The sequence below is a fragment of the Argentina silus genome (genome assembly GCF_951799395.1).
Source record: "Argentina silus genome assembly, chromosome: Y".
Lineage (NCBI taxonomy): Eukaryota > Metazoa > Chordata > Actinopteri > Argentiniformes > Argentinidae > Argentina > Argentina silus.
In genome coordinates this window covers 34654683-34665436 of record NC_139654.1, presented here as the reverse complement: position 1 = coordinate 34665436, position 10754 = coordinate 34654683, and the positions used below count along the sequence as shown (strand labels likewise).

The 10754-nt window shown below is 47.9% G+C and overlaps 1 pseudogene across 1 annotated transcript in view; it reads left to right on the top strand.

Annotated features, from left to right (window-relative positions):
- The first annotated feature begins 564 nt into the window (after positions 1 to 564).
- The window catches only part of LOC310824085, a 91710-nt pseudogene continuing 81520 nt past the window's right edge, over positions 565 to 10754 (top strand). The window contains exon 1 of the transcript in view: positions 565 to 862. The product of the transcript in view is annotated as an uncharacterized misc_RNA (transcript). The remainder of the gene's footprint in view (positions 863 to 10754) is intronic.

Below are 10754 nucleotides of genomic sequence, written 5' to 3'. Positions count from 1 at the left end.
CCCTATCCAGGCATTTTGACACGCCGGAACTGGACGAATCCCATGACCCCATTCTCTTGAGCTCCCCGATTGTGGCACTGGTTCACTGGGGGATTGAGACAGTCATTGCCAGGGCACAATAGAGGGAGGAGGACCCGGATGGTGGTCTTTTTGTCCCCACCATAGTTTGCTCCCAAATCTTGCAGTGGGGGTACTCATCTCGTCTAACTGGACATCCAGGAAGCACAAGGACCTTGGAGTTCATCTGTAGGTGATCAGAGTCAGGCTGGGGGATGTTAAATCATACCGGACTGTTCTTACTGTATATAATGTTTCAGATGTCTTTTATTTTTATTCTATTATTCTATTGTAACTTTATTTTGTTGTTGTGTGTCATGTTTTCAGAGTGTTTGGTCACCCGCTGGACATTGTCTCCGACCGGGGTCCGCAGTTCACCGCCCGGTTCTGGAGGGCCTTCTATACCCTCATTGGGGCAACGGTCAGTCCCTCCTCAATCTAACGGCCAGACGGAGAGGGTCAACCAGGACCTGTGTGCACAACACCCTAACCTGTTCCTCCACGGGCATGTCTCCCTTCCAGTGTCTCCTCGGTTACCAGCCCCCACTGTTCCCGGAGCAGGAGCCCAAAGTGGAACTAGGTGCCAGCCGCGCAGCGGCTCACTGCTCGTTGCTGCAGGTGCTGGAGGAGAGCTCTGTCGGCCCTGCTGAAGGCGTCAGCAGATCCAGGCCAACAGGTTGCGCAGGCCCGCCATCTCTCCATCCGGGACAGAGAGTCTGGCTGTCCACCCAGGATCTTCCCCTGCGGGTGGAGTCCCGCAAGCTCTCCCCCCGCTTCATCAGTCCCTTCAAGGTTGTCAGCAATGGTCAGCCTCCAAACCCCTGCCCGATCACTCCGCTCTTCCACCTCGGCTGGCCGCCTGGCACCGCCGCCTCTACGTGGATGCAGCAGCCGCACTACTCGGTCACGACTTTTCACTGTCCTGGTGCCCCGCTGGTGGAATGAGCTTCCCACTGCTGTCATGACTGCAGAGTCACTACTAATCTTCCGCCGTAGATTGAAGACCCATCTCTTTAGGCTACATCTTAACGGTCTCTCCTAATGACCTCTTCACCCCCACTATCCCCCTGTACAAGTTTCTCTCCTGTTAAAAAGAAAATCCTTCTTCTAGCATTGTGACTGCCTATGGCCCCTGGTCTGAGCATTGATTACTTTATCTTATCAATCAATCAATCAAGCTTTATTTATATAGTGCCTTTCATACAAAATTGCAATACAAGGTGCTTAACAGTAAAATTGAAAATACATAAGTACAGAACATACAAGCATACATACACATATATACAGTTGTGGTCAGAAGTTTACATACACTTGTAAAGAACATGTATGTCTTGAGTTTCCAATCATTTCTACAACTCTTATTTTTCTGTGATGGATTGATTGGAGCACATACTCCTTTTCACAAAAAACATTCATGATGTTTGGTTCTTTTATGAATTTATTATGGGTTTCTGAAAATGTGACAATCTGCTGGGTCAAAAATATACATACAGCACCTTGAATTATAAATGTTGGTGATGTAGGTGATGTCAATCAAATGATTGACTACAGCTGGTGACTTATTTCAGCCCATTTAAATAGGGCTCGTTTGATACACTCATTACACTCAGCCAAAAACGCTACAATGGGAAAGTCAAAGGAGCTCAGCACGGATCTGAAAAAGCGCATCATTGACTTGAACAAGTCAGGAAAGTCATTTCAAAGTCATTTCAAAGCAGCTACAGGTCCCAAGATCAACTGTGCAAACAATTGTTTGTAAGTATAAAATGCATGGCACAGTTGTGTCACTGCCACGATCAGGAAGAAAACACAAGCTATCACCTGCTGCTGAGAGAAAATTGGTCAGGATGGTCAAGAGTCAACCAAGAACCACCAAAAAGCAGGTCTGCCATGAATTAGAAGCTGCTGGAACACAGGTGTCAGTGTCCACAGTCAAGCATGTTTTACATCGCCATGGGCTGAGAGGCTGCCGTGCAAGAAGGAAGCCGTTGCTCCAGAAGGCTTGACTGAAGTTTGCTGCTGATCACATGGACAAAGAAAAGGCCTTCTGGAGGAAAGTTCTGTGGTCAGATGAAACAAAAATTTAGTTATTTGTCCACAATGACCAGAAATATGTTTGGAGGAGAGAAGGTGAGGCCTTTCACCCCAAAACACCATACCTACCGTCAAGCATGGTGGTGGTAGTATTATGCTCTGGGCCTGTTTTGCTGCCAGTGGAACTGGTGCTTTACAGAAAGTAAGAAGGAGGATTACCTCCAAATTCTTCAGGAAAACCTACAATTATCAGCCAGAAGGTTGGGTCTTGGACGTAGTTGGGTGTTCCAACAGGACAATGACCCCAAACACACACCAAACGTGGTAAAGGAATGGCTAAATCAGGCTAGAATTAAGGTCTTAGAATGTCCTTCACAAAGTCCTGACTTAAACCCCATCGAGAACATGCGGAGTGTGCTGAAGAAACAAGTCTGTGTCAGAAAGCCAACCAATTTAGTTGAACTGCACCGATTCTGTCAAGAGGAGTGGTCAAAGATTCAACCGGAAGCTTGCCAAAAGCTTGTGGATGGCTACCAAAAGCGTCTAATTGAGGTGAAAGGCCAAGGGACATTTAACCAAATATTAGCATTGCTGTATGTATATTTTTGACCCAGCAGATTGTCACATTTTCAGAAGACCTATAATAAATTCATAAAAGAACCAAACTTCATGAATGTTTTTTGTGACAAAAAAGTATGTGCTCCAATCAATCCATCACAGAAAAATTTGTAGAAATTTGTAGTTGTAGAAATGATTGGAAACTCAAGACTGCCATCACATGTTCTTTACAAGTGTATGTAAACTTCTGACCACAACTGTACATAGAATAGAAATAATAATGGATTAAGAGTAAATAATGGTAAATAAAAAGAAAAAGTGTTTATGGATTGTGACACCCTAAGCTCATGAGGTAGGTTATTCCAGAGGCGAGGACAATAGACACTAAAAGCTGCCTCACCGTATTTCTTTGTCCTCGCCCCAGGTATGACTAAAAGACCAGTGTCAGAGGACCTGAGAGGTCTCGATGGACTGTAAACTGAAAGCATATCTGACAGGTATTCAGGCGCTAGACCATTTAGTGATTTGAATACCAGTAAAAGGATCTTGAAATCAATTGTAAAACTGACAGGCAGCCAATGAAGAGACTTTAAGACAGGAGAGATGTGTTGTTCGTCTTGATCAATACACATGTTGCTGCATTCTGAATGATCTGTAGCTTTGTATCTTATGATGACTGATGGATAGATGATTCACTTACTTAAACAAATGTTTTTGTTGAAAATTGCTTTGGATAAAGGCATCTGCTGAATGCCATGAATGTAAATGTAATGTAAGGTCCTCATGAGGGTTAACCCAGTGGCCTACCTTCTTCAACTGCCCCGGAACATGCGGATTAACCCCACCTTCCATGTCCCCTGGTTCCGGCGACAAGACCACCACCGCCCCTGTGTATCATCGAGGGTCAGCTCGCCTACACAGTCCACCGTCTGCTAGACTCCCGCCGGGTCCGCCGGAGCCTGCAGTATCTGGTGGTTTGGGAGGGGTATGGGCCTGAGGAACGGTCCTGGATTCCGGCCCGGGACGTCCTGGATCCGGCTCTTATCGAGGAGTTCCGTCGCCGTCACCCTGGGCGCCCCGAGTGAACACCAGGTGCCGTTTCTAGAGGGGGGAGTACTGTGAGGAATCTTCCTCACTCCTGCTGCTTCCTCCACTGGCCACGAGTGGCCGCCAGAGACTCCTCATTGTTTTCCTTTGTTCACCTTATTTAGTTAATTGGCTACACCTGTGCCTTGTTTTAATGCCAGCATATAAGCCTGGCTCATTGTTCACTTTGTGTTCAGTCCTGAGCCTTCACTGTCATATGTATCACCTGAGTTTCCTCGTAAAGTAACTACATTTTGGATTATTGCAAACCTTGACTCCTGCGTTATTGCTGCACTTGGGTCCACACCACTCCACCCCGTTATAATTTGTGTACATATTGGTTTCACCATTCATAAATTACATTTTTTATGCATTGTCCCCCTATTTTAGGGTACCCAAACGTAATAGGACAATTGGCTTGACAGGTGTTTCTGGTCAGTCAGGTGTGTTCCGTCACATCATTTGTCCAGGCATAAGAGAGCTGTCAATGTCTAGTATTGATTCTAGGCTTTGCATTTGCCTTTGGAGTTTGCTATTAGTTCTGTCAACATGAGGACCAAAGAGGTGTCAATGAAAGTCAAGGAAGCCATTATTAAGCTGAAATCTGAAAATAACTATCAGAAACATAGCCAAAACCTTAGGCTTGCCAAAATCAACAGTTTGGAACATGATTAAAAATAAAAAAAGCACTGGTGAGCTCAGCAATCGCAAACAGGCTGGTAGGCCAAGGAAGACTTCCACAGTGGATGACCAAAGAATGCTCACCATAATTAAGAAAACCCCCAACAACTGTCCCACAGATCAGGAACACTCTCCTGGAGGTAGGCGTGAATGTGTCAGAGACTACCATCCGCAGAATCAACCAAACATCACCAACCAAACTACAGATGCTTCACTGCAAGGTGCAAACCACTAGTTATCCTCAAAAAGGATGGTCAGGTTACAGTTTGCTAAAAAGCCTGCAGAGGTCTGGAAAAAGGTTTTGAGGACAGATAAGATTGATATTATCATTTACCAAAGTGATTGCAAGAGGAAAGTTTGGAGAAAAAAAGATCTGCCCAAGATGTACAGCATGCCACCTCATCTGTGAAACATGGTGCAGGGGGTGTTAGGTTTGGGCATGTATAACTGCCACTAGAACTTGCTAACTTGTTTTAATTGATGATTGTAACTGCTGACAGCAGCAACAGAATGTATTCTGAAGTGTACAGAAACATTGGGTCTGCTCAAGTGCAAGCAAATGCCTCCAAATTCATTCATACAGTAAGACAATGACCCAAAGCATACTGCCATAGCAACTAGGGAGTTTTTTAGGCCCAAAAAGTCGAAAGGACGAATTGGCCAAGTCAAACTTCAGATTTAAATCCAATTGAACATGCATTTAATTTCTTGATGATAAGATTTTAGGCAGAAAGACAGCTGCAATACAGGCCTGGCAGAGCATCACCAGAGAAGATACCCAGTGTCTGGTGGGCTCAATGGGTCGCAGAGGATTACTAAAATATGAGTGCTTAATTTGGACATTTGATAAATCTGACCCATTACTTTTGGTTAACCTGAAATAGGGGGACTATGCATAAAAAGGTGTTGTAATGTACACAAATACCATCAAATAAAAGCTGATCATCTCCACTTTAACCTCATAGTACTTGTTTGATTTAAAATACAACATTTTGGAGTGTTGAGCCAAAAGAAGAAAACATGCTTCACTGTCCTATCACTTACGCAGGGCACTGTAAGTATAGGTATCGATCAGTGGTTTGAAACCGCCCATCATCACCTTGTGTCGTCTTGTCCCTCTCAATATCCCACCGTCTCAATAAAATGTGAGAAATTCGTCAAGTCATGTCAACTCAATCTTTATTATTCCATAGGGACATTTGGTTTGCAGGCAGGATGGACATACAGCAACACATTCAATACAGAACACAGATACACTGAGAAAACATAGATAAAATTAGATTAAAAAACTAAAAAACTAAATCAGAAACAGAGTGGTGTAAACAGGCCTGTTATGTGAGGCACAGCCGGGCCACCTACCCAGCTCATCCATAATAAAACAGCATGGTATTATTATTAAACAGGAGCCGAAAACCACACCCTCTCTGTGCCACGAGGGAGCCTGAACCAAAAACAGACCAAAACAACACAGTGAAAGTGATGCTCAGTTGCTGTTTTATCCCCCCCATCGAGTTTAACCTAATTTCCCCCAATGATCACTCCCCCTAATAACACTGTTAAAACATTGTAACCATCAAATGTTATACTTTCTTAAACAAAGTGATGCCTTGTGCCCATTTAAATCCATGTTGTGTAGTGTCATGATGACTATATGTAGTTGAGTTATATGTTTTGAACTGAACTGGTGTCTGATATTCTAAACCCTGGCTGTGTCATTGGGACCTGAATTAATAAACAGTGTCACTTTGTATTCATTTTCTGAGTCATGTTATTTCCTTTATCTGTGATTTTGTTGTTTGCTGTAACCACGGTCAGGGCAGGCTGAGGCTCCAAGATGGTTATCTATCTTTGTCAGGGAGGGAGCAATGACTAAGCTGTCTGACTGAGAGCTGATGACTTCACCTCATACAGCCACTCCATACATACAGCCACTCCACACTCAATACTGCAACAATGAAGCAACGTCACTGTGATATTCAGAGATGTTGGAGTCACTAATGAAAAATTGGCGTCTGCAACCACCAACACATGTCCAACAGGCTAAACTGTCGCTTGTCTCTGCCCACAGCCACTGTGTGAGTTTGACAAAGTGAGACTACGGGCACAGCAATACAATACAATACACACAAAAGTAGATGGAGATATTAAGTATTACAGAACCCCCCCCCCCCAACTTTTGGTGCTTTTGGCAGAGCTCATGTCTCATTCGGAGGAGCTCAGTCCCCCTGGCTCCACCTTAATTCGCACCCTGCCATCATGACTTGTTAGTAGTTGAGACTGTAACCTGAGACAGACCTGCAGTACATTTACGGTTGCAGTAATTCAAGAGTTAGCCAACAGGGGAGTGTCACTCGAAGCACATTGCAGGGGAGGCCTTTCATACAAAACCAATGTGAAGGATTAAACACTAAGATCACTTTTATCACTACGAGATAGTAGATACACAACATATAATGGAAGATTTCATGTTTTTTTGTCTAACAAATTAAATGTCTCATTACTTGAAGTCGAATAGAGTACATATCAGACCAGTGATGCTCTGGCAAATGTACAGGACCACTTTGAGTGGTCAAAAATAGTTGTCAAAAAAACCTGCCTCCTTTCATGTATTGTTCTCAGAGAAACTCAACGGAAACTACTGAGCACAAAGACCTACATGCTATCACCAGGTGACGTGTTCTCATTTTTGACATGTGACCTTTGGGACACAAATGTAGCACATGCAGGACTTATACCCTTACACTTTATTTTTAGAGCTTGTTCTATCCATAGCACAGAACATACTATAACATAGGGTAATTAATTTATTGAAAAAGATAGTATTTTATCTCCGTCAGTTGTATTGACAGCCACTGCTTTATGCAGGATACGATATGCTGCTAAGTTATGTTGAACCATCAAGACAGAACTGCTATAAGACTCATCAATCTATAGCAATGTATATAGGGGCATGCTATATAGCCCTTAATGTCCTTTCTTAAAGCTTTATCTCAGCTTCAACACATATCACACAACTCAGAAGTAGTTTCATCATAACTAAAACAAAAACATGTCAGAAATTGAAGTCACAAAATAAAAATGGCAGTTTGAAATACATTTCTATTTCAGTAATCATACATGTATCATAGTGCAGAGCCCCTGATAACCCTAAACGAAAACTCTTGCAGATTAATGTTTTTCCACATGCCCCAGCCAACAACCTAAATAAAAAGGCAAAGTGTCTGTGGGGGGACATGCAGCGTTCGGCCTGTAGAGGGAGCTACAGGACCGTGGCCGGGGTTGTGTCGGCGAGACTTTGTTGCACACCTGCTGCAAATGAAGTCTCGTCGGCGAATGTTTAAGATGTGTGTGCTTCTGCCATTTCAGTAGCGAAGCTGGAGAAGGCGAGGTGAGCTGGGAACGGCGGCACGAGAGAGAGAGACTTATCGACGAGGCTGGAAAGCCCAAGCAGAGAGAGAGAGACTTATCGACGAGGCTGGAAAGCCCAAGCAGTTTTGATCATTTGTTTTGTAGTAAACGGGAGCGATTCCCTTACCGCGACCTTGCGTCTGCCTCTGTGTACAAAAGGACTTTGCTACATTGGCGCCCAACCTGGGACACAGAAGTAAAGACGGAATGGAGTCGCTAGCAGCAGCAATATCGAGGATAGCGCTCGTCCTCGAGCAGCAGACGGCCCTGCAGCAGACCCAGCAGGCGACGCTGGAGGAACTGACGGCGGCGAGGGCCGCGGACCGTACCCTCCTCCAGGACCGCACCAGGGTCGGCGGGCCGGCGCCGGGGACCGGAGCTACAGAAGATGGACGACCTGGACGACCCAGAGGCGTTCCTCGCGGTGTTCGAGGGGACGACAAGGATCTCGGGGTGGCCGGACCGAGAGTGGGCCTACCATCTGCTGCCCCTCCTGTCAGGGGAGGCGCAGCTCGCGGCCCACAGTTTGCCGGCGGCCGCCCAACGGGATTACACGTCCCTGGCCCGGGCGATTCGGGACCGCCTGGGCCTGACACCGGAGGAACACCGGCGCCGGTTTCGGGCCATGACAATGGAGGAGGGGTGCCGGCCCTTCGCCTACGCCCAGCGGCTGGGGGACAGCGCATGGCGGTGGCTGGACCCCGAGAACAGCTCGGCGGTGGAGGTCGGGTACCGGGTAATAATGGAGCAGTTCCTCGCAGGGCTCCCGGCCCGTACCACCGCCCCCAGGACCTCAAGACCGCCGTGGGACTGGCCGAGGACCATCTCTCCCTCCCACCGCGGGGGCCACAACGACCAACCCCGGCCCCGCGGCAGGGGGGGGGGGGGGTGACGCCCAGGAGGAGCGAGGGAGCAGAAGGGGAGAGGCCGGCGCCCGCCCCAAGGTCGAGATGGCAGGGGCGCACCCATCCAGAGCCGATCCCGGCCCCACAGGTAGCACCTCGAGCGACAGGGGGGGTGTGTTGGCGGTGCGGACGGCTGGGCCACGTGCAGGCCGAGTGTCAGGCGATACAACATGATACGCACCAGGCATTCTTGGATTCGGGCTGCATGCAGTCCATGATCCAGGAGCGCCTGGTTCGGCCGGGGGCATTGTTGAAGGCATCGAGGGTGCGGTGTGTGCATGGGGACATTCACGAATATCCGGTGGTCGCTATCGAAATTCATTTTGAGGGAAAAAAACATAGTGTACAGGCGGCGGTTAGCCCACGCCTCACGCATCCCCTGATTCTAGGTGTGGATTGGGAGGGGTTTCCTCAAGCGGAAAAGAGGGCTACCGGGATGCGTGCACGACAGCTAGGGAGGTGTGAGGCGTGTAATGTGCTCTGTGTCGAGGCGGCGCCTCGCGGCACTGCCGCCTCACCCCGAGACTTCCCCGCCGAACTATCCGCTGCTAGGCGACTTCCCCCTCGAGCAGTCTCGTGACGAGACCCTAAGATCAGCCTTTGACCAAGTGATAGCAATTGATGGTACTTTGATACGGCCAGACACAGTGCGCGCCCACCCCTATTTCGCGATTATCAGCGACAGTTTATATAGAGTAAGTCGTGACTCACATAGTCAGGAGGAAGTAACCCAGTTGTTGGTTCCCCGCAGCCGCCGCGAATTGGTCTTCCAGGCGGCTCATTTCAACCCCATGGCGGGCCATTTAGGGTATGACAAAACACTGAACCGTATAATGGCTCGATTTTATTGGCCGGGGATTCGGGCAGAGGTGCGTAGGTGGTGCGCTTCCTGTCGGGAATGTCAGTTGGTAAATTCCCCGGCCATTCCACGGGCCCCCTTGCGGCCCTTACCATTGGTCGAGAACCCGTTCGACCGCATTGCGATGGATATTATCGGGCCATTTGACCGGAGTACACAGGGTTATCGATTTGTGTTGGTCTTGATAGATTACGCCACCCGATACCCCGAGGCAATACCACTGCGCAATATCTCTGCCAGGAGTGTAGCGCAAGCATTGTTTCAAGTCATCTCCCGCGTGGGAATCCCGAAAGAGATTCTCACCGATCAGGGCACTCATTTTATGTCACGCACCCTCAAGGAACTGTATGGCTTGTTGAACATCAAGGCGATTCGAACCAGTGTTTACCACCCGGCCACTGACGGCCTTTGTGAGCGGTTCAATCGGACCTTGAAGTCAATGATCCGGAAGTTTGTCCACGAGGATAGTCGGAATTGGCATAAATGGCTAGATCCCCTGTTGTTTGCGGTGCGGGAAGTTCCCCAAGCTTCCACCGGGTTTTCCCCGTTTGAATTACTCTACGGGCGTAAGCCCTGGGGTGTCCTAGACCTGCTTAAAGAAAATTGGGAGGAAGGGTCTAGCGACAGTAAGAGTGAGATCCAGTACGTCCTTGACTTGCGCACAAAGCTCCACGCCCTAGGGGCTATCTCACGTGAGCATTTGCTGCAAGCCCAGGAGCGTCAGAAACGCCTGTATGACAGGGGGACTACCCTACGAGAGTTTACACCGGGAGACAAGGTGCTCGTACTGTTACCCACCTCCAGCACGAAATTACTCGCGAAGTGGCAAGGGCCGTTTGTGGTCAAACGTCGCATGGGGGACGTGGATTATGAGGTTGTACGCTCGGACCGGGGGGATAGCTTGCAGGTGTATCACGTCAATCTCCTAAAAAAATGGAACGACGTGGTCACGGTTGCTCTGGCTACGGTAATTCCGGAGAGAGAGGAGTTCGGTCCGGAAGTCCAAAAATCGAAAGTTAGCACTCCGGTCGATATTGATAACCATCTCTCTGCTAGCCAGGCCGCGGACGTTGCAGATTTGCAGCTTTAGTTCGCTGACGTGTTCTCTCCCCTGCCGGGTCGGACTATGCTCATCGACCACCATATAGAAACGCAGCCGGGTTTAA